Source organism: Pseudophryne corroboree, chromosome 1, assembly GCF_028390025.1.
Source record: "Pseudophryne corroboree isolate aPseCor3 chromosome 1, aPseCor3.hap2, whole genome shotgun sequence".
Lineage (NCBI taxonomy): Eukaryota > Metazoa > Chordata > Amphibia > Anura > Myobatrachidae > Pseudophryne > Pseudophryne corroboree.
Genome location: NC_086444.1, coordinates 104,054,171 through 104,079,492, shown reverse-complemented (window position 1 = coordinate 104,079,492; position 25,322 = coordinate 104,054,171). Strand labels below are relative to the sequence as shown.

The window sequence follows — 25,322 nt, the reverse complement described above, 5'->3', positions numbered from 1 at the left end:
TGAACACACTCCACCCAAATCTAACTCTCTCTGCACCTCCTGATGAAGTACAGGAGACACGAAGCATGTGATTGGCCTATGCTGCTTAGGGGTTGCATTCATGGATGATGATTGCAGCACTGGTTTTTTCCATGTAATGGAATGAGGTTGATGATTGCCAACATTTCTAACTTCATGCCAATGGTTGTGTATCGATAATTGGTAACATAATTGGCTCTGTAATTAGAAATTAATAATAATTTTGGTATAGGAGCCAACTTTTAAAAAAATGATTGACGGTGGTTTTCATGTTGCCCCCTACCCCATATGCATGAAAAATTCCATACATTAGGAAAGGGATCTGTCGCCAATAAATCTCATTACTCAGTTTGTATGGAGATTGTAAATGATTGCTGCTTTAAATATACAGCCATTCTCGGCCAATATTTGACACCTTCGGCAAACTCGGACCCTATTACATATACCCCATGTAATTATCTCTAATAAACACATAATTAAGGGCCCCAAATGATTAATAAAGATTTATTGAATTTATTTATTATTGGGGGCAATGTTGCTTAGTTCTCCGGTAATATTTGCTGGCAGCAGTAAGATGAAACTTACCGCTTGGCCAGACAGTTGCTCAGCTCCATAGCAATAATGACTGGCAGCAGTAGGATGAAACGTACCACTTTGCAGTGCCGGATTAAGGCTGGGGCAATAGGGCCGGCTGTCCCGGGGCCCCCACACCATGCGCTTTGAAATGTAGGAGTCTTCGGCGGCTCAGCTGTACAGTAACAGCGCCCGCCGAGGAGCTCCTGCAAATCCCATGAGACAGTGACTGCATGCTGTCATTGTATGCTTGTGAGCCTGCACTCCCTTCTGCTATGAAAGTGACAGTTTGTGTGTGTATGTATGTATGTATGTATGTATGAGTGTGTGTGTGTGTGTGTATGTATGTATTTGTGTGCATGTGTGTATGTGCACGCATGTGCGTGTGCGGCCCGGGTGGAGGAGGGTTACTTTGCCAGCAATTGTAGTAGTAGTGGGGGCCCCCACAATCTACGCTGCCCGGGGCCCCCACCACCCTTAATCCGACCCTGCCGCTTTGCCAGACAGTCTTGGGTCCTTTGGCACGTTAGCAACATGCACAGTGGAACTAGCAACCCAGACTTGGGCTTCCAGTTCCACTTTTATTGAAAGGACGTTAACAGGTAAAATAAAATAATTGTTGAACATAGAATTGTTTTTACCTTTATTGTTACCTTTGAAAAAAAAAATGCTTTTTTTAAATAATGAAGCATTTTTTTCCATTGGAAGAGCCTTTACCATGGCCATCCTGAGATAGGTAAAGTGCAGGATGAAAACATCGAGAAGTTATTGTCGATCTTAGCCTTTGGAGACCAGCTCCGGTGATACATGCTGATATCTGTCACTACTAAGGGGATTTCTTAAATAAGGAGAAGCATCTTTATACAAGATGCCTCCTGTGGCATTTGCATATTGTCGCAATTTGTGCGCATCGGTGGTGACAATAGCGTACATCACTGAATCAGGCCCTGTATTTATAAATTCGGAATTTAAGAATGTATTGTCTATAAATAGAGCTGGACAACCACAGTGAATTTAGGGACAAATACAGAATTTCTGGAGGGGGTAACATCTTTTTGGAGCTGGAGGACACTATTCATTTGCGTTTACTACTCCTGACCAGAAACAGCTATGGACTAAACCTTAAACCATCTGATGATTGAGAAATATTAGGTCTATTTAATGCTCAATCATTTTGGTCTGTAGTACCTTATGGGATCCGGATGCTCCAGTATGAATCATTCCTCCAGTTCTTTCCATAATATTGTTTATATTGTGAAATATTAACATTTTTAAGCAATGCAGAAAAGTCTGCTTGTCTCATTCTTTTACATCTCATTCTTGATACGAATCGATTAATACTGCAAGCAAAAATACCCCTGAAGAAGTCAGTGAGAACGAAACGTGTAGGGTTTGATCTGCAATTTCCAGTTAAACAGCGGAATTATATTCACGTAGTGAGCTCATACCCTTGAGGATAATAGGTTTTGATTAAGACATCCATTTCTCTGTAATATTGTGAAAAATTTGCAGTTCTTTGTATCTTGGTATTTTTGTAAAATGAATGTCTGTATTTTAAAATCTAAAAATTTTTTGCTGTTGGGTACTATTCTATCTGTGTAAGGGATATTTCCTTTTTTACGACAGAATTAATATTTATTAAGCTAATAGTCATCAATCAAGGGCCCTCATTCCGAGTTGTTCGCTCGCTAGCTGCTTTTAGCAGCATTGCAAACGCTAGGCCGCCGCCCTCTGGGAGTGTATCTTAGCTTAGCAGAATAGTGAACGAAAGATTAGCAGAATTGCTACTAAATAATTCATTGCAGTGTCTGAGTAGCTCCAGACCTACTCCTAGACTGCGATCACCTCAGTCCGTTTAGTTCCTGGTTTGACGTCACAAACACGCCCTGTGTTCGGCCAGCCACTCCCCCATTTCTCCAGCCACTCCTCCGTTTCTCCAGCCACTCCTGCGTTTTTACCTGGCACACCTGCGTTTTTTAGCACACTCCCTGAAAACTGCCAGTTTCCGCCCAGAAACACCCACTTCCTGTCAATCACACTACGATCACTTGAGCGATGAAAAAACGTCGTCGCTCGAGCTTGTGTAAATCTACAAAGTTTTGTGTGAAAGCACTTAGCGCATGCACGTTGCGTACCATGAGCATGCGCATTTTTCAGTTTTTTCACTTAATCGCTGCACTGCGAAAATCGGCAGCGAGCGAACAACTCGGAATGACCACCAAGTTCCATTGCTCCTCACTAGCGCCCTCTGTCACTTCTCCTCTTTCCATTAACATTTTTGGTCTTTGCTAACAAGGGACAGTACTAGAGGTGCTGCTTCACTATATTGGCAGAAGATAAAGGCATTATTTGTTGTTGATATATATATATATATATATATCATACTTACCGACAATCTGGCTGCCCCCTCCGGGAGGAGGCAGCCAGGTCGGAGCAGCAGGGGCGTGGCGATGCGGCTGGATGACGTTTAGGGGCGTGGTTTGGGGCGTGGCTGCACGATCACGTCATTGTGGCCCGCCCCCTGTCTAGCAATGCCGTTAATATTGGCATTGCAAGGCAGGGGGCGGGGCCAGGATGACGCGAATCGCGTCATCTGACTCCCAGACCGCGCACTTTGAACTGCGACGCCAAGGGTTTGGTAGGTGATGCGGGGGGTTGCGGCCGGGAGACTTGCCTACTCCTCGGGAGCCTCCCGGCCATTCTGGGAGAGTAGGCAAGTATGATATATAAAGCTAGGATAAGGGTTTTTCATAATAAGTAATAGGCACAAAAATCACTGGTTTCTCCTGCTGTTACATAGAAACATAGAATTTGTCGGCAGATAAGAACCACTTGGGCCATCTAGTCTGTCCCTTTTTTTTTTTTTTACATTATTTTTATCTCTAACCTTATTTGATCCATATTTCCTAGTAAGGATATCCCTATGTCTATCCCACGCATGTTTAAATTACTCTACTGTCTTAGCCTCTACCACCTCTGATGGGAGGCTATTCCACTTGTCCACTACCCTTTCTGTGAAATAATTTTTCCGCAAATTTCCCCTGAACCTCCCCCCCTCCAGTCTCAGTGCATGTCCTCGTGTCCTATTGCTTCTCTTCATTTGGAGAATGTCTCCCTCCTGGACTTTGTTAAAACCCTTGATATATTTGAAAGTTTCTATCATGTCCCCCCTTTCCCTTCTCTGCTCCAAACTATACATATTGAGATTTCTTAGTCTTTCTGGGTATGTTTTGTGATGTAGGCCATGCACCATTTTAGTTGCCCTCCTTTGTACAGTTTCTAATGTATTAATATCCTTTTGAAGATATGGCCTCCAGAACTGAATACAGTATTCTAGATGAGGCCGTACCAATGACCTATACAGTGGCATTATTACTTCTTTCTTTCTGCTGCTGATTCCTCTCCCAATGCAGCCAAGCATCTGACTAGTCTTCCTCATTGCCTTGTTACATTGCTTACCTGCCTTTAAGTCATCTGAAATAGTGACTCCTAGATCCCTTTCCTCCTCAGTAGTTTCCAGTATAGTGCCATTAATACTATATTTAGCTTTAGGATTTTTGAGACCCAAGTGCATGATTTTGCATTTTTTGGCATTAAACTGTAATTGCCAGACTCTTGACCATTCCTCTAGTCTACCTAGATCCTCAATCATTTGTTTTACCCCACCTGGTGTGTCTACCCTGTTGCATACCTTTGTGTCATCTGCAAAAAGGCATACTTTCCCTTTAATGCCATTTGCAATGTCACCAATAAAGATATTAAAAAGCACTGGTCCAAGTACAGATCCCTGGGGTACTCCACTGGTAACATTTCCCTCCTGTGAATGCACTCCATTTACCACGACTCTCTGTTTTCTATCATTCAACCAAGATCTTATCCATTCAATAATCCTAATATCCAATCCCAAACTTTCAAGTTTATTTTAGAGATGAGCGGGTTCGGTTTCTCTGAATCCGAACCCGCCAGAACTTCATGTTTTTTTTCACGGGTCCGAGCGACTCGGATCTTCCCGCCTTGCTCGGTTAACCCGAGCGCGCCCGAACGTCATCATGACGCTGTCGGATTCTCGCGAGGCTCGGATTCTATCGCGAGACTCGGATTCTATATAAGGAGCCGCGCGTCGCCGCCATTTTCACACGTGCATTGAGATTGATAGGGAGAAGACGTGGCTGGCGTCCTCTCCGTTTAGAATTAGAATAGATTAGAGAGACACTTGATTTACTAATTTTGGGGAGCATTAGGAGTACTCAGTAGTGTACAGTGCAGAGTTTTGCTGATAGTGACCAGTGACCACCACTTTTATTTATAATCCGTTCTCTGCCTGAAAAAAGCGATACACAGCACACAGTGACTCAGTCACATACCATATCTGTGTGCACTGCTCAGGCTCAGGCCAGTGTGCTGCATCATCTATTATCTATATATAATATTATATATATCTGTCTGACTGCTCAGCTCACACAGCTTATAATTGTGGGGGAGACTGGGGAGCACTACTGCAGTGCCAGTTATAGGTTATAGCAGGAGCCAGGAGTACATAATATATTATATAGTGAGTGACCACCAGACACACAGTGCAGTTTATTTAATATATCCGTTCTCTGCCTGAAAAAAGCGATACACACAGTGACTCAGTCAGTCACATACCATATCTGTGTGCACTGCTCAGGCTCAGGCCAGTGTGCTGCATCATCTATATATATTATATATCTGTCTGACTGCTCAGCTCACACAGCTTATAATTGTGGGGGAGACTGGGGAGCACTACTGCAGTGCCAGTTATAGGTTATAGCAGGAGCCAGGAGTACATAATATTATATTAAAATTAAACAGTGCACACTTTTGCTGCAGGAGTGCCACTGCCAGTGTGACTAGTGACCAGTGACCTGACCACCAGTATATAATATTAGTAGTATACTATCTCTTTATCAACCAGTCTATATATTAGCAGCAGACACAGTACAGTGCGGTAGTTCACGGCTGTGGCTACCTCTGTGTCGGCACTCGGCAGCCCGTCCATAATTGTATATACCACCTAACCGTGGTTTTTTTTTCTTTCTTTATACATACATACTAGTTACGAGTATACTATCTCTTTATCAACCAGTCTATATATTAGCAGCAGACACAGTACAGTGCGGTAGTTCACGGCTGTGGCTACCTCTGTGTCGGCACTCGGCAGCCCGTCCATAATTGTATATACCACCTAACCGTGGTTTTTTTTTCTTTCTTTATACATACATACTAGTTACGAGTATACTATCTCTTTATCAACCAGTCTATATATTAGCAGCAGACACAGTACAGTGCGGTAGTTCACGGCTGTGGCTACCTCTGTGTCGGCACTCGGCAGCCCGTCCATAATTGTATATACCACCTAACCGTGGTTTTTTTTTCTTTCTTTATACATACATACTAGTTACGAGTATACTATCTCTTTATCAACCAGTCTATATATTAGCAGCAGACACAGTACAGTGCGGTAGTTCACGGCTGTGGCTACCTCTGTGTCGGCACTCGGCAGCCCGTCCATAATTGTATATACCACCTAACCGTGGTTTTTTTTTCTTTCTTTATACATACATACTAGTTACGAGTATACTATCTCTTTATCAACCAGTCTATATATTAGCAGCAGACACAGTACAGTAGTTCACGGCTGTGGCTACCTCTGTGTCGGCACTCGGCAGCCCGTCCATAATTGTATATACCACCTAACCGTGGTTTTTTTTTCATTCTTTATACATACATACTAGTTACGAGTATACTATCTCTTTATCAACCAGTCTATATATTAGCAGCAGACACAGTACAGTGCGGTAGTTCACGGCTGTGGCTACCTCTGTGTCGGCACTCGGCAGCCCGTCCATAATTGTATATACCACCTAACCGTGGTTTTTTTTCTTTCTTTATACATACATACTAGTTACGAGTATACTATCTCTTTATCAACCAGTCTATATATTAGCAGCAGACACAGTACAGTGCGGTAGTTCACGGCTGTGGCTACCTCTGTGTCGGCACTCGGCAGCCCGTCCATAATTGTATACTAGTATCCAATCCATCCATCTCCATTGTTTACCTGAGGTGCCTTTTAGTTGTGCCTATTAAAATATGGAGAACAAAAATGTTGAGGTTCCAAAATTAGGGAAAGATCAAGATCCACTTCCACCTCGTGCTGAAGCTGCTGCCACTAGTCATGGCCGAGACGATGAAATGCCAGCAACGTCGTCTGCCAAGGCCGATGCCCAATGGCATAGTACAGAGCATGTCAAAACCAAAACACCAAATATCAGTAAAAAAAGGACTCCAAAACCTAAAATAAAATTGTCGGAGGAGAAGCGTAAACTTGCCAATATGCCATTTACCACACGGAGTGGCAAGGAACGGCTGAGGCCCTGGCCTATGTTCATGGCTAGTGGTTCAGCTTCACATGAGGATGGAAGCACTCAGCCTCTCGCTAGAAAACTGAAAAGACTCAAGCTGGCAAAAGCACCGCAAAGAACTGTGCGTTCTTTGAAATCCCAAATCCACAAGGAGAGTCCAATTGTGTCGGTTGCGATGCCTGACCTTCCCAACACTGGACGTGAAGAGCATGCGCCTTCCACCATTTGCACGCCCCCTGCAAGTGCTGGAAGGAGCACCCGCAGTCCAGTTCCTGATAGTCAGATTGAAGATGTCAGTGTTGAAGTACACCAGGATGAGGAGGATATGGGTGTTGCTGGCGCTGGGGAGGAAATTGACCAGGAGGATTCTGATGGTGAGGTGGTTTGTTTAAGTCAGGCACCCGGGGAGACACCTGTTGTCCGTGGGAGGAATATGGCCGTTGACATGCCAGGTGAAAATACCAAAAAAATCAGCTCTTCGGTGTGGAGGTATTTCACCAGAAATGCGGACAACAGGTGTCAAGCCGTGTGTTCCCTTTGTCAAGCTGTAATAAGTAGGGGTAAGGACGTTAACCACCTCGGAACATCCTCCCTTATACGTCACCTGCAGCGCATTCATAATAAGTCAGTGACAAGTTCAAAAACTTTGGGTGACAGCGGAAGCAGTCCACTGACCAGTAAATCCCTTCCTCTTGTAACCAAGCTCACGCAAACCACCCCACCAACTCCCTCAGTGTCAATTTCCTCCTTCCCCAGGAATGCCAATAGTCCTGCAGGCCATGTCACTGGCAATTCTGACGAGTCCTCTCCTGCCTGGGATTCCTCCGATGCATCCTTGCGTGTAACGCCTACTGCTGCTGGCGCTGCTGTTGTTGCCGCTGGGAGTCGATGGTCATCCCAGAGGGGAAGTCGTAAGCCCACTTGTACTACTTCCAGTAAGCAATTGACTGTTCAACAGTCCTTTGCGAGGAAGATGAAATATCACAGCAGTCATCCTACTGCAAAGCGGATAACTGAGTCCTTGACAACTATGTTGGTGTTAGACGTGCGTCCGGTATCCGCCGTTAGTTCACAGGGAACTAGACAATTTATTGAGGCAGTGTGCCCCCGTTACCAAATACCATCTAGGTTCCACTTCTGTAGGCAGGCGATACCGAGAATGTACACGGACGTCAGAAAAAGACTCACCAGTGTCCTAAAAAATGCAGTTGTACCCAATGTCCACTTAACCACGGACATGTGGACAAGTGGAGCAGGGCAGGGTCAGGACTATATGACTGTGACAGCCCACTGGGTAGATGTATGGACTCCCGCCGCAAGAACAGCAGCGGCGGCACCAGTAGCAGCATCTCGCAAACGCCAACTCTTTCCTAGGCAGGCTACGCTTTGTATCACCGCTTTCCAGAATACGCACACAGCTGAAAACCTCTTACGGCAACTGAGGAAGATCATCGCGGAATGGCTTACCCCAATTGGACTCTCCTGTGGATTTGTGGCATCGGACAACGCCAGCAATATTGTGTGTGCATTAAATATGGGCAAATTCCAGCACGTCCCATGTTTTGCACATACCTTGAATTTGGTGGTGCAGAATTTTTAAAAAAACGACAGGGGCGTGCAAGAGATGCTGTCGGTGGCCAGAAAAATTGCGGGACACTTTCGGCGTACAGGCACCACGTACAGAAGACTGGAGCACCACCAAAAACTACTGAACCTGCCCTGCCATCATCTGAAGCAAGAAGTGGTAACGAGGTGGAATTCAACCCTCTATATGCTTCAGAGGTTGGAGGAGCAGCAAAAGGCCATTCAAGCCTATACAATTGAGCACGATATAGTAGGTGGAATGCACCTGTCTCAAGTGCAGTGGAGAATGATTTCAACGTTGTGCAAGGTTCTGATGCCCTTTGAACTTGCCACACGTGAAGTCAGTTCAGACACTGCCAGCCTGAGTCAGGTCATTCCCCTCATCAGGCTTTTGCAGAAGAAGCTGGAGGCATTGAAGAAGGAGCTAAAAGGGAGCGATTCCGCTAGGCATGTGGGACTTGTGGATGCAGCCCTTAATTCGCTTAACAAGGATTCACGGGTGGTCAATCTGTTGAAATCAGAGCACTACATTTTGGCCACCGTGCTCGATCCTAGATTTAAAGCCTACCTTGGATCTCTCTTTCCGGCAGACACAGGTCTGCTGGGGTTGAAAGACCTGCTGGTGACAAAATTGTCAAGTCAAGCGGAACGCGACCTGTCAACATCTCCTCCTTCACATTCTCCCGCAACTGGGGGTGCGAGGAAAAGGCTCAGAATTCCGAGCCCACCCGCTGGCGGTGATGCAGGGCAGTCTGGAGCGACTGCTGATGCTGACATCTGGTCCGGACTGAAGGACCTGACAACGATTACGGACATGTCGTCTACTGTCACTGCATATGATTCTCTCAACATTGATAGAATGGTGGAGGATTATATGAGTGACCGCATCCAAGTAGGCACGTCACACAGTCCGTACTTATACTGGCAGGAAAAAGAGGCAATTTGGAGTAGAGATGAGCGCCTGAAATTTTTCGGGTTTTGTGTTTTGGTTTTGGGTTCGGTTCCGCGGCCGTGTTTTGGGTTCGAACGCGTTTTGGCAAAACCTCACCGAATTATTTTTGTCGGATTCGGGTGTGTTTTGGATTCGGGTGTTTTTTTCCAAAAACACTAAAAAACAGCTTAAATCATAGAATTTGGGGGTCATTTTGATCCCAAAGTATTATTAACCTCAAAAACCATAATTTACACTCATTTTCAGTCTATTCTGAATACCTCACACCTCACAATATTATTTTTAGTCCTAAAATTTGCACCGAGGTCGCTGTGTGAGTAAGATAAGCGACCCTAGTGGCCGACACAAACACCGGGCCCATCTAGGAGTGGCACTGCAGTGTCACGCAGGATGGCCCTTCCAAAAAACCCTCCCCAAACAGCACATGACGCAAAGAAAAAAAGAGGCGCAATGAGGTAGCTGACTGTGTGAGTAAGATTAGCGACCCTAGTGGCCGACACAAACACCGGGCACATCTAGGAGTGGCACTGCAGTGTCACGCAGGATGTCCCTTCCAAAAAACCCTCCCCAAACAGCACATGACGCAAAGAAAAAAAGAGGCGCAATGAGGTAGCTGTGTGAGTAAGATTAGCGACCCTAGTGGCCGACACAAACACCGGGCACATCTAGGAGTGGCACTGCAGTGTCACGCAGGATGTCCCTTCCAAAAAACCCTCCCCAAACAGCACATGACGCAAAGAAAAAAAAGAGGCGCAATGAGGTAGCTGTGTGAGTAAGATTAGCGACCCTAGTGGCCGACACAAACACCGGGCCCATCTAGGAGTGGCACTGCAGTGTCACGCAGGATGTCCCTTCCAAAAAACCCTCCCCAATCAGCACATGATGCAAAGAAAAAGAAAAGAAAAAAGAGGTGCAAGATGGAATTATCCTTGGGCCCTCCCACCCACCCTTATGTTGTATAAACAAAACAGGACATGCACACTTTAACCAACCCATCATTTCAGTGACAGGGTCTGCCACACGACTGTGACTGATATGACGGGTTGGTTTGGACCCCCCCCCAAAAAAGAAGCAATTAATCTCTCCTTGCACAAACTGGCTCTACAGAGGCAAGATGTCCACCTCATCTTCACCCTCCGATATATCACCGTGTACATCCCCCTCCTCACAGATTATCAATTCGTCCCCACTGGAATCCACCATCTCAGCTCCCTGTGTACTTTGTGGAGGCAATTGCTGCTGGTCAATGTCTCCACGGAGGAATTGATTATAATTCATTTTAATGAACATCATCTTCTCCACATTTTCTGGATGTAACCTCGTACGCCGATTGCTGACAAGGTGAGCGGCGGCACTAAACACTCTTTCGGAGTACACACTTGTGGGAGGGCAACTTAGGTAGAATAAAGCCAGTTTGTGCAAGGGCCTCCAAATTGCCTCTTTTTCCTGCCAGTATAAGTACGGACTGTGTGACGTGCCTACTTGGATGCGGTCACTCATATAATCCTCCACCATTCTATCAATGTTGAGAGAATCATATGCAGTGACAGTAGACGACATGTCCGTAATCGTTGTCAGGTCCTTCAGTCCGGACCAGATATCAGCATCAGCAGTCGCTCCAGACTGCCCTGCATCACCGCCAGCGGGTGGGCTCGGAATTCTGAGCCTTTTCCTCGCACCCCCAGTTGCGGGAGAATGTGAAGGAGGAGATGTTGACAGGTCGCGTTCCGCTTGACTTGACAATTTTGTCACCAGCAGGTCTTTCAACCCCAGCAGACCTGTGTCTGCCGGAAAGAGAGATCCAAGGTAGGCTTTAAATCTAGGATCGAGCACGGTGGCCAAAATGTAGTGCTCTGATTTCAACAGATTGACCACCCGTGAATCCTTGTTAAGCGAATTAAGGGCTGCATCCACAAGTCCCACATGCCTAGCGGAATCGCTCCGTGTTAGCTCCTTCTTCAATGCCTCCAGCTTCTTCTGCAAAAGCCTGATGAGGGGAATGACCTGACTCAGGCTGGCAGTGTCTGAACTGACTTCACGTGTGGCAAGTTCAAAGGGCATCAGAACCTTGCACAACGTTGAAATCATTCTCCACTGCACTTGAGACAGGTGCATTCCATCTCCTATATCGTGCTCAATTGTATAGGCTTGAATGGCCTTTTGCTGCTCCTCCAACCTCTGAAGCATATAGAGGGTTGAATTCCACCTCGTTACCACTTCTTGCTTCAGATGATGGCAGGGCAGGTTCAGTAGTTTTTGGTGGTGCTCCAGTCTTCTGTACGTGGTGCCTGTACGCCGAAAGTGTCCCGCAATTTTTCTGGCCACCGACAGCATCTCTTGCACGCCCCTGTCGTTTTTTAAAAAATTCTGCACCACCAAATTCAAGGTATGTGCAAAACATGGGACGTGCTGGAATTTGCCCATATTTAATGCACACACAATATTGCTGGCGTTGTCCGATGCCACAAATCCACAGGAGAGTCCAATTGGGGTAAGCCATTCCGCGATGATCTTCCTCAGTTGCCGTAAGAGGTTTTCAGCTGTGTGCGTATTCTGGAAAGCGGTGATACAAAGCGTAGCCTGCCTAGGAAAGAGTTGGCGTTTGCGAGATGCTGCTACTGGTGCCGCCGCTGCTGTTCTTGCGGCGGGAGTCCATACATCTACCCAGTGGGCTGTCACAGTCATATAGTCCTGACCCTGCCCTGCTCCACTTGTCCACATGTCCGTGGTTAAGTGGACATTGGGTACAACTGCATTTTTTAGGACACTGGTGAGTCTTTTTCTGACGTCCGTGTACATTCTCGGTATCGCCTGCCTAGAGAAGTGGAACCTAGATGGTATTTGGTAACGGGGGCACACTGCCTCAATAAATTGTCTAGTTCCCTGTGAACTAACGGCGGATACCGGACGCACGTCTAACACCAACATAGTTGTCAAGGACTCAGTTATCCGCTTTGCAGTAGGATGACTGCTGTGATATTTCATCTTCCTCGCAAAGGACTGTTGAACAGTCAATTGCTTACTGGAAGTAGTACAAGTGGGCTTACGACTTCCCCTCTGGGATGACCATCGACTCCCAGCGGCAACAACAGCAGCGCCAGCAGCAGTAGGCGTTACACGCAAGGATGCATCGGAGGAATCCCAGGCAGGAGAGGACTCGTCAGAATTGCCAGTGACATGGCCTGCAGGACTATTGGCATTCCTGGGGAAGGAGGAAATTGACACTGAGGGAGTTGGTGGGGTGGTTTGCGTGAGCTTGGTTACAAGAGGAAGGGATTTACTGGTCAGTGGACTGCTTCCGCTGTCACCCAAAGTTTTTGAACTTGTCACTGACTTATTATGAATGCGCTGCAGGTGACGTATAAGGGAGGATGTTCCGAGGTGGTTAACGTCCTTACCCCTACTTATTACAGCTTGACAAAGGGAACACACGGCTTGACACCTGTTGTCCGCATTTCTGGTGAAATACCTCCACACCGAAGAGCTGATTTTTTTGGTATTTTCACCTGGCATGTCAACGGCCATATTCCTCCCACGGACAACAGGTGTCTCCCCGGGTGCCTGACTTAAACAAACCACCTCACCATCAGAATCCTCCTGGTCAATTTCCTCCCCAGCGCCAGCAACACCCATATCCTCCTCATCCTGGTGTACTTCAACACTGACATCTTCAATCTGACTATCAGGAACTGGACTGCGGGTGCTCCTTCCAGCACTTGCAGGGGGCGTGCAAATGGTGGAAGGCGCATGCTCTTCACGTCCAGTGTTGGGAAGGTCAGGCATCGCAACCGACACAATTGGACTCTCCTTGTGGATTTGGGATTTCAAAGAACGCACAGTTCTTTGCGGTGCTTTTGCCAGCTTGAGTCTTTTCAGTTTTCTAGCGAGAGGCTGAGTGCTTCCATCCTCATGTGAAGCTGAACCACTAGCCATGAACATAGGCCAGGGCCTCAGCCGTTCCTTGCCACTCCGTGTGGTAAATGGCATATTGGCAAGTTTACGCTTCTCCTCCGACAATTTTATTTTAGGTTTTGGAGTCCTTTTTTTTCTGATATTTGGTGTTTTGGATTTGACATGCTCTGTACTATGACATTGGGCATCGGCCTTGGCAGACGACGTTGCTGGCATTTCATCGTCTCGGCCATGACTAGTGGCAGCAGCTTCAGCACGAGGTGGAAGTGGATCTTGATCTTTCCCTAATTTTGGAACCTCAACTTTTTTGTTCTCCATATTTTATAGGCAGAACTAAAAGGCACCTCAGGTAAACAATGGAGATGGATGGATTGGATACTAGTATACAATTATGGACGGACTGCCACGGTTAGGTGGTATAAAAAAAACCACGGTTAGGTGGTATATAATACAATTATGGATGGACGGACTGCCTGCCGAGTGCCGACACAGAGGTAGCCACAGCCGTGAACTACCGCACTGTACACTGGTTGATAAAGAGATAGTAGTATACTCGTAACAACTAGTATGACGACGGTATAAAGAATGAAAAAAAAACCACGGTTAGGTGGTATATATTATAATACAATTATGGTTGGACGGACTGCCTGCCGAGTGCCGACACAGAGGTAGCCACAGCCGTGAACTACCGCACTGTACACTGGTTGATAAAGAGATAGTAGTATACTCGTAACAACTAGTATGACGACGGTATAAAGAATGAAAAAAAAACCACGGTTAGGTGGTATATATTATAATACAATTATGGTTGGACGGACTGCCTGCCGAGTGCCGACACAGAGGTAGCCACAGCCGTGGTTGGTTGGACGGACTGCCTGCCGAGTGCCGACACAGAGGTAGCCACAGCCGTGAACTACCGCACTGTACACTGGTTGATAAAGAGATAGTAGTATACTCGTAACAACTAGTATGACGACGGTATAAAGAATGAAAAAAAAACCACGGTTAGGTGGTATATATTATAATACAATTATGGATGGACGGACTGCCTGCCGAGTGCCGACACAGAGGTAGCCACAGCCGTGAACTACCGCACTGTACACTGGTTGATAAAGAGATAGTAGTATACTCGTAACAACTAGTATGACGACGGTATAAAGAATGAAAAAAAAACCACGGTTAGGTGGTATATATTATAATACAATTATGGTTGGACGGACTGCCTGCCGAGTGCCGACACAGAGGTAGCCACAGCCGTGAACTACCGCACTGTACACTGGTTGATAAAGAGATAGTAGTATACTCGTAACAACTAGTATGACGACGATATAAAGAATGAAAAAAAAACCACGGTTAGGTGGTATATAATACAATTATGGTTGGACGGACTGCCTGCCGAGTGCCGACACAGAGGTAGCCACAGCCGTGAACTACCGCACTGTACACTGGTTGATAAAGAGATAGTAGTATACTCGTAACAACTAGTATGACGACGGTATAAAGAATGAAAAAAAAACCACGGTTAGGTGGTATATATTATAATACAATTATGGTTGGACGGACTGCCTGCCGAGTGCCGACACAGAGGTAGCCACAGCCGTGAACTACCGCACTGTACACTGGTTGATAAAGAGATAGTAGTATACTCGTAACAACTAGTATGACGACGGTATAAAGAATGAAAAAAAAACCACGGTTAGGTGGTATATATTATAATACAATTATGGATGGACGGACTGCCTGCCGAGTGCCGACACAGAGGTAGCCACAGCCGTGAACTACCGCACTGTACACTGGTTGATAAAGAGATAGTAGTATACTCGTAACAACTAGTATGACGACGGTATAAAGAATGAAAAAAAAACCACGGTTAGGTGGTATATAATACAATTATGGTTGGACGGACTGCCTGCCGAGTGCCGACACAGAGGTAGCCACAGCCGTGAACTACCGCACTGTACACTGGTTGATAAAGAGATAGTAGTATACTCGTAACAACTAGTATGACGACGGTATAAAGAATGAAAAAAAAACCACGGTTAGGTGGTATATATTATAATACAATTATGGATGGACGGACTGCCTGCCGAGTGCCGACACAGAGGTAGCCACAGCCGTGAACTACCGCACTGTACTGTGTCTGCTGCTAATATAGACTGGTTGATAAAGAGATAGTATACAATACTACTAATATACTGGTGGTCAGGCACTGGTCACCACTAGTCACACTGGCAGTGGCACTCCTGCAGCAAAAGTGTGCACTGTTTAATTTTAATATAATATTATTTATCATGTACTCCTGGCTCCTGCTATAACAACCTGCAGTGCTCCCCAGTCTCCCCCACAATTATAAGCTTTATATACAATACATTGATGTGCAGCACACTGGGCTGAGCAGTGCACACAGACTGAGTCACTGTGTGACTGTGTATCGTTTTTTTCAGGCAGAGAACGGATATATTAAATAAAACAAACAACTGCACTGTCTCTGGTGGTCACTGGTCACTGTGGTCGTCAGTCACTAAACTCTGTCTGCACTCTCTTCTAATCTACAGTATCACAGCAATCTCTCTCTCTCTCTCTCTCTCTTCTAAATCTAATCTAAATGGAGAGGACGCCAGCCACGTCCTCTCCCTATCAATCTCAATGCACGTGTGAAAATGGCGGCGACGCGCGGCTCCTTATATAGAATCCGAGTCTCGCGAGAATCCGACAGCGTCATGATGACGTTCGGGCGCGCTCGGGTTAACCGAGCAAGGCGGGAAGATCCGAGTCGCTCGGACCCGTGAAAAAAAAAGTGAAGTTCGTGCGGGTTCGGATTCAAAGAAACCGAACCCGCTCATCTCTAATTTGGAGGCCCTTGCACAAACTGGCTTTATTCTACCTAAGTTGCCCTCCCACAACTGTGTACTCCGAAAGAGTGTTTAGTGCCGCCGCTCACCTTGTCAGCAATCGGCGTACGAGGTTACATCCAGAAAATGTGGAGAAGATGATGTTCATTAAAATGAATTATAATCAATTCCTCCGCGGAGACATTGACCAGCAGCAATTGCCTCCACAAAGTACACAGGGAGCTGAGATGGTGGATTCCAGTGGGGACGAATTGATAATCTGTGAGGAGGGGGATGTACACGGTGATATATCGGAGGGTGAAGATGAGGTGGACATCTTGCCTCTGTAGAGCCAGTTTGTGCAAGGAGAGATTAATTGCTTCTTTTTTGGGGGGGGTCCAAACCAACCCGTCATATCAGTCACAGTCGTGTGGCAGACCCTGTCACTGAAATGATGGGTTGGTTAAAGTGTGCATGTCCTGTTTTGTTTATACAACATAAGGGTGGGTGGGAGGGCCCAAGGACAATTCCATCTTGCACCTCTTTTTTCTTTTCTTTTTCTTTGCATCATGTGCTGATTGGGGAGGGTTTTTTGGAAGGGACATCCTGCGTGACACTGCAGTGCCACTCCTAGATGGGCCCGGTGTTTGTGTCGGCCACTAGGGTCGCTAATCTTACTCACACAGTCAGCTACCTCATTGCGCCTCTTTTTTTCTTTGCGTCATGTGCTGTTTGGGGAGGGTTTTTTGGAAGGGACATCCTGCGTGACACTGCAGTGCCACTCCTAGATGGGCCCGGTGTTTGTGTCGGCCACTAGGGTCGCTAATCTTACTCACACAGTCAGCTACCTCATTGCGCCTCTTTTTTTCTTTGCGTCATGTGCTGTTTGGGGAGGGTTTTTTGGAAGGGACATCCTGCGTGACACTGCAGTGCCACTCCTAGATGGGCCCGGTGTTTGTGTCGGCCACTAGGGTCGCTAATCTTACTCACACAGTCAGCTACCTCATTGCGCCTCTTTTTTTCTTTGCGTCATGTGCTGTTTGGGGAGGGTTTTTTGGAAGGGACATCCTGCGTGACACTGCAGTGCCACTCCTAGATGTGCCCGGTGTTTGTGTCGGCCACTAGGGTCGCTAATCTTACTCACACAGCTACCTCATTGCGCCTCTTTTTTTCTTTGCGTCATGTGCTGTTTGGGGAGGGTTTTTTGGAAGGGCCATCCTGCGTGACACTGCAGTGCCACTCCTAGATGGGCCCGGTGTTTGTGTCGGCCACTAGGGTCGCTAATCTTACTCACACAGCTACCTCATTGCGCCTCTTTTTTTCTTTGCGTCATGTGCTGTTTGGGGAGGGTTTTTTGGAAGGGACATCCTGCGTGACACTGCAGTGCCACTCCTAGATGGGCCCGGTGTTTGTGTCGGCCACTAGGGTCGCTAATCTTACTCACACAGTCAGCTACCTCATTGCGCCTCTTTTTTTCTTTGCGTCATGTGCTGTTTGGGGAGGGTTTTTTGGAAGGGCCATCCTGCGTGACACTGCAGTGCCACTCCTAGATGGGCCCGGTGTTTGTGTCGGCCACTAGGGTCGCTAATCTTACTCACACAGCTACCTCATTGCGCCTCTTTTTTTCTTTGCGTCATGTGCTGTTTGGGGAGGGTTTTTTGGAAGGGCCATCCTGCGTGACACTGCAGTGCCACTCCTAGATGGGCCCGGTGTTTGTGTCGGCCACTAGGGTCGCTAATCTTACTCACACAGCTACCTCATTGCGCCTCTTTTTTTCTTTGCGTCATGTGCTGTTTGGGGAGGGTTTTTTGGAAGGGACATCCTGCGTGACACTGCAGTGCCACTCCTAGATGGGCCCGGTGTTTGTGTCGGCCACTAGGGTCGCTTATCTTACTCACACAGCGACCTCGGTGCAAATTTTAGGACTAAAAATAATATTGTGAGGTGTGAGGTATTCAGAATAGACTGAAAATGAGTGTAAATTATGGTTTTTGAGGTTAATAATACTTTGGGATCAAAATGACCCCCAAATTCTATGATTTAAGCTGTTTTTTAGTGTTTTTGGAAAAAAACACCCGAATCCAAAACACACCCGAATCCGACAAAAAAAATTCGGTGAGGTTTTGCCAAAACGCGTTCGAACCCAAAACACGGCCGCGGAACCGAACCCAAAACCAAAACACAAAACCCGAAAAATTTCAGGCGCTCATCTCTAGTTTATTTAGCAGTCTGCGATGTGGAACAGTGTCAAAAGCCTTACTAAAGTCTAGATAAGCTATATCCATTGCTCCACCTTTATCCATCACTTTAGTCACACAATCAAAAAAGTCAATAAGATTTGTTTGACATGATCTCCCCCCAGTGAATCCATGCTGTTTGGGATCCAGTAAATTGCCGGATTTGAGATAATCTACAACGCTTTCTTTTAAGAGTGTTTCCATCAATTTCCCTACTACTGCTGTAAGACTCACTGGTCTGTAGTTGTTTGCCTCTTCCTTGCTTCCACTTTTGTGCAGTGGGACTACGTTTGCTCTTTTCCAGTCCTCTGGAATTACTCCTGTAGCTAATGACTGGTTGAATAATTCTGTCAATGGTGCTACCAGCACCTCTTTAAGTTCTTTTAGTATCCTTGGATGTATCCCATCTGGCCCCATAGATTTGTCCACTTTCAGCTTTGAGAGTTCTGTTAGGACATTCTCCTCTGTAAATGTACTTGTTTCATTTTCCTGAATATCCCTGCAACTTAACTGTGGCCCCTTCCCCTCTCTTTCAGTAGTAAATACTGAGCAAAAATAATCATTAAGATGATCTGCTATTAAATTGTCTCCTTCAACAAGACTCCCAGTGTCCGTCTTTAGTTTTATAATTCCGCCTTTTGTTTTTCTCCTTTCGCTTATATACCTAAAAAAAGTTTTGCCTCCTTTACCCACTGACTGGGCCATTTTCTCCTCAGCTTGTGCCTTTGCACATCTGATTACCTTCTTAGTCTCCTTCTGTCTAACAAGATATATCTCCTTGTCTTCATTATTTTGTGTCTGCTTATATTTCCTAAAAGCCATCTTTTTTGCTCTCACAATATTTGCTACTTCTTTTGCAAACCACACTGGCTTCCTTTTCCTTGTGTTTTTCCTAACAGTTTTGATACAAAGGTCTGTTGCCTTCAATATTGCACATTTTAATGTTTCCCACCTCTCCTGCACTGCTTCCAAGTTCCTCCACTCTGCCAAAGAATCGCTTACACATTTTCCCATCCCTACAAAATCAGCCTTCCTAAAATCCAACACCTTTGTTTTTGTATGGGACGAGTCAGTCTGTCTTAATGCTGAACCATACTGCTTGATGATCACTGGATCCCAGGTTTTCACCCACTTTTACGTCCGATAATCTGTCTCCATTTGTAAGTATTAAGTCTAATATTGCGTCTTTCCGAGTGGGCTCCCTCACCAATTGGTGGAGGGATGCTCCCTGAAGGGAATTTAAAATGTTCCTACTTCTAGTGGAACTAGCAACAGACACCTCCCAGTTTACATCAGGAAGATTAAAGTCTCCCATGATTATTACCTCTCCTTTTAATGCCATTTTAGTTATGTCCTGCAATAGGTTCTTGTCGAGTTCCTCTTCCTGACCTGGTGGCCTGTATATCACGCCAATACGAATAATCAACTTTTCCCCTCTCTTTCTTCCATTTACCAACATCCCTAGACTGTTAAGGGGACAGTCACTGACCAAAGCTTCCAGATGCAAAACATGCTAACATGTGCCACAATGCGGCTTGTACACATAAGACTACTGTATGTATGTTATGTCTTGAGCCTTTGTGTTCTGGGTGCTTCTCCAACTTTCACAGCAAGCATTAAAATCCCACAAATTCAGCTGGAGAAAAAGCCGAACGTTCTAGGTATGAAGCAAACTCAGAAGGAGATGAAAATATTTGTGTTCTAAATACTAAGGACAGTTTTGCCCTGGATGATTCTATCCATAAATAGGCATAAAATGTATTGTTTTCAACTTAGAGGGTTTTTCTGTTTCTGGAGAAAAATACAGTAACATGATGAGGACAAATTAGAACCGTACCAGACCGTTGTTTTTTTATCTTACCTTACTTTTTTTTAGCAAAAGACAATGGGGTCTATTCATGAAGCAGTGTAAAGTGTGGAGAAGTGATCCAGTGGAGAAGTTGCCCATGGCAACCAATCAGTGTTGAGGTAACATTTCTAAAGTGCATTCTATAAAATTATACGTAACAGCTGATTGGTTGCCATGGGCAATTTCTCCACTGGCTCACTTCTCCACACTTTTCACCACTTCATGAATAGACCCCCTTGGGCAATGTTTTATGTTGCAGATGCATGTCTTGCCTTAGGTTATCATAATTCATGCATGTACGGGTTAATATTGCTGAGTAATTGCTCCTATAAGCTGACTTGAATTTGCCTGCCATCCACCGCCAGCCCGTGTCTTCATATTGACAGATAAAGTTCCACAACTGTCTCCTGGCTTTCATCATTCTCCCTGACAGTCACTTGCCAGTTGCTGCTTATAACTTATGTCACATTACATTGCATCTCATTTATACACTCCAAAGGCTTCTTTTCCAGTAGCCTACAGTACCTTAGCCATGCCATCCTGATCTGCAGCTGCTGGGTGCTACTGACTGCTGCTGAGGTATCTGTATAAGGGGCATATTTATCTACATTTTCAGGTTTAGAACTGATCATTATAATTTCTTATCGCCTCTGGGAGGAGGCAGCCAGGCGGGAGGAGCAAGGGGCATCAATATCGTCCTCATGGCCCCGCCCCACATTACATGAAACCACAGGCTACAGGTGGCAGCAGATGGCACCCATCCATTTGCAGGACACTTCCCTAATGTTATTTGGGAGCCACCCTGATTTATAGAGAGAGTCAGTAAGTGTGAAATATGTCCCTATAAGGGGAGCAGATATGTACAAATTATTAACATTCCAGTGGTGTGACTAGTGTGAGGCATGTGCCCTGCCCAGCAGGGTTGTAAGTAGGGTTATGCGAGCGGTGCCTACCTGTGGCTTGCAGGGTACCTGGAGATCCAAATAACGATTAGGTAGCGCTTAATAGTGCATAAACAATTCCAAATTATATATAAAAAATGTATATTTAATATACATTAAAGACAATACAATCACACATAAAATACATATTAAAAAACATTTGCTGCTTAATAGCGATAATTAATCACTCATATGAATTGGCGGTATGCTTGTGTGGAAGTTCTGGGCTTATAGCCACAAGTTGGATGTACCGTTTGCACCGTAACAATAATCAAGGAGCATAAATAGATATAGTTACCGGACTGGTGGGGCTGGGCAGCTTTGGGATTGCACAGTGTAACATCTAATCCACAGGTTCTCAAACTCGATCCTCAGGACCCCACACGGTCCATGTTTCGCAGGTCACTTGTACTGTATATCACTTTCGTATAGTTTTCTAATATTATCACTTTCTCTGACGTCCTAGTGGGTGCTGGGAACTCCGTAAGGACCATGGGGAATAGCGGCTCCGCAGGAGACTGGGCACATCTAAAGAAAGCTTTAGGACTATCTGGTGTGCACTGGCTCCTCCCCCTATGACCCTCCTCCAAGCCTCAGTTAGATTTTTGTGCCCGACCGAGCAGGGTGCAATCTAGGAGGCTCTCCTGAGCTTCTTAGAAAAAGTTAGTTTTAGGTTTTTTATTTTCAGTGAGACCTGCTGGCAACAGGCTCACTGCATCGAGGGACTAAGGGGAGAAGAAGCGAACCTGCCTGCTTGCAGCCAGCTTGGGCTTCTTAGGCTACTGGACACCATTAGCTCCAGAGGGACCGAACACAGGCCCAGCCTCGGAGTCCGGTCCCAGAGCCGCGCCGCCGGCCCCCTTACAGAGCCAGAAGCAAGAAGAGGTCCGGAAAATCGGCGGCAGAAGACATCAGTCTTCACCAAGGTAGCGCACAGCACTGCAGCTGTGCGCCATTGCTCCTCATGCACACCACACACTCCGGTCACTGAGGGTGCAGGGCGCTGGGGGGGGGGCGCCCTGAGCAGCAATATAAACACCTTGGCTGGCAAAAATACATCACATATAACCCCCAGGGCTATATGGATGTATATTAACCCCTGCCAGAGTCCATAAAAATGCGGGAGAAAAGTCCGCGAAAAAGGGGCGGAGCCTATCTCCTCAGCACACTGGCGCCATTTTTCCCTCACAGCTCCGTTGGAGGGAAGCTCCCTGGCTCTCCCCTGGAGTTAATACACTACAGAAAGGGTTAAAAAGAGAGGGGGGGGGGGGGCACAATTTAGGCGCAGTATACAATATATATGCAGCTATAAGGGAAAACACTTTTTTATAGGTGCTATCCCTGTGATATATAGCGCCCTGGTGTGTGCTGGCATACTCTCCCTCTGTCTCCCCAAAGGGCTTTGTGGGGTCCTGTCCTCTATCAGAGCATTCCCTGTGTGTGTGCTGTGTGTCGGTACGGCTGTGTCGACAGGTAGGATAATGAGGTGGAGGCGGAGCGAATGCCTGTAAATATGTTGTCACCCCCTGCGGGGTCGACACCGGTGTGGTTGAACTTATGGAAGGATTACGTGAAAGTGTCAACTCCTTACATAAAAGGTCGACGACACGGAACAGCCGGCTACTCAGCTTGTGCCTGTTCCAGCGTCTCAAATGTCATGGGGGGCTCTAAAATCGCCCGCTACCTCAGATAACAGAATGTAGACACGGATACTGACTCCAGTGTCGACATCGATGAGACTGGTGTACCCTCCAAATAGGTCCACCCGTTACAGGATTGAGACAATGAAAAATGTATTACACATTTATGATTATACCCCAGGTACCACATAAAAGGGTATTGTGTTTGGTGAGAGAAAACTATTAGTAGTTTTTCCTGCATCTGAGAAATTAAATGAGGTGTGTGAGGAAGAGTGGTCTTCCCCCGATAAGAAATTGATAATTTCTACAACGGTTATTGGCAGCGTACCCTTTCCCGCCAGAGGATAGGTCACGCGGGGAAACACCCCATAGGGTAGATACAGCGCTTACACGCTTATCAGAAAAGGTGGCACTACCGTCTCCGGGTACGGCCGCCCTGAAGGAACCTGCTGATAGAAAGCAGGAGGTTACCCTATAAGATATGGTCACACACTAGGGACATTATATTGCGACCAGCCGTTGCTTCGGCATGGATGTGCAGTGCTCCCGCTGCGTGGTCAGATTCCCTGTCGGAAAATAACTATGGATAGGGACAATATTTTGCTGAAAATAGAGCATATAAAAGATGTGGTCTTATACATGCGTGATGCACAGAGGGATATTTGCCGGCTGGCATCAAAAATAAGCGCTAGGTCCATTGCCGCCAGACGGGGGTTATGGACTTGGCAATGGTCAGGCGATGCCGACTCGAATCGGCACATGGATGTTGCCCTATAAGGGGGTAAAACTGTTTGGGGATAGTTTTTCAGACCTCGTTTCCACAGCTACTGCTGGGAAATTAATTTTTTTGCCACAGGCTACCCCACAACAAAAGAAAGCACCGTATCATCAAGTACAGTCCTTTCTCTATCGTCCTAGTGGATGCTGGGGTTCCTGAAAGGACCATGGGGAATAGCGGCTCCGCAGGAGACAGGGCACAAAAAGCAAAGCTTTAGGATCAGGTGGTGTGCACTGGCTCCTCCCCCTATGACCCTCCTCCAAGCCAGTTAGATTTTTGTGCCCGGCCGAGAAGGGTGCAATTCTAGGTGGCTCTCATAAAGAGCTGCTTAGAGAAGTTTAGCTTAGGTTTTTTATTTTACAGTGATTCCTGCTGGCAACAGGATCACTGCAACGAGGGACAGAGGGGAGAAGAAGTGAACTCACCTGCGTGCAGGATGGATTGGCTTCTTGGCTACTGGACATGAAGCTCCAGAGGGACGATCACAGGTACAGCCTGGATGGTCACCGGAGCCTCGCCGCCGGCCCCCTCGCAGATGCTGAAGCAAGAAGAGGTCCAGAATCGGCGGCTGAAGACTCCTGCAGTCTTCTAAAGGTAGCGCACAGCACTGCAGCTGTGCGCCATTTTCCTCTCAGCACACTTCACACGGCAGTCACTGAGGGTGCAGGGCGCTGGGGGGGGGCGCCCTGGGAGGCAAATGTAAACCTATATAAGGCTAAAAATACCTCACATATAGCCCTCAGAGGCTATATGGAGATATTTAACCCCTGCCTAAATACAATAAATAGCGGGAGACGAGCCCGCCGAAAAAGGGGCGGGGCCTATCTCCTCAGCACACAGCGCCATTTTCTCTCACAGAAAGGCTGGAGAGAAGGCTCCCAGGCTCTCCCCTGCACTGCACTACAGAAACAGGGTTTAAACAGAGAGGGGGGGCACTAAATTGGCGACATAAATATATTAAAGATGCTATAAGGGAGAAACACTTATATAAGGTTGTCCCTATGTAATTATAGCGTTTTTTTGGTGTGTGCTGGCAAACTCTCCCTCTGTCTCTCCAAAGGGCTAGTGGGGTCCTGTCCTCTGTCAGAGCATTCCCGGTGTGTGTGCTGTGTGTCGGTACGTGTGTGTCGACATGTATGAGGACGATGTTGGAGGAGGCGGAGCAATTGCCTATGATGGTGATGTCACTCTCTAGGGAGTCGACACCGGTATGGATGGCTTATTTAGGGAATTACGTGAGAATGTCAACACGCTGCAAGGTCGGTTGACGACATGAGACGGCCGACAAACAATTAGTACCGGTCCAGGCGTCTCAGAAACACCGTCAGGGGTTTTTAATAACGCCCATTTACCTCAGTCGGTCGACACAGACACAGACACCGACACTGAATCCAGTGTCGACGGTGAATAAACAAACGTATTCCTTATTAGGGCCACACGTTAAGGGCAATGAAGGAGGTGTTACATATTTCTGATACTACAAGTACCACAAAAAAGGGTATTATGTGGGAGTGAAAAAACTACCTGTAGTTTTTCCTGAATCAGATAAAATAAAATAAAGTGTGTGATGATGCGTGGGTTTACCCCGATAGCAAATATTGGCGTTATACCCTTTCCCGCC

General features: G+C 46.4%; 1 protein-coding gene across 1 annotated transcript in view; it reads left to right on the top strand.

The window, feature by feature from the left end:
• Positions 1-25,322, top strand: part of HCN1 (hyperpolarization activated cyclic nucleotide gated potassium channel 1) — a 707,178-nt gene that overhangs the window by 575,695 nt on the left and 106,161 nt on the right. The gene's annotated exons all lie outside the window — the stretch shown is intronic.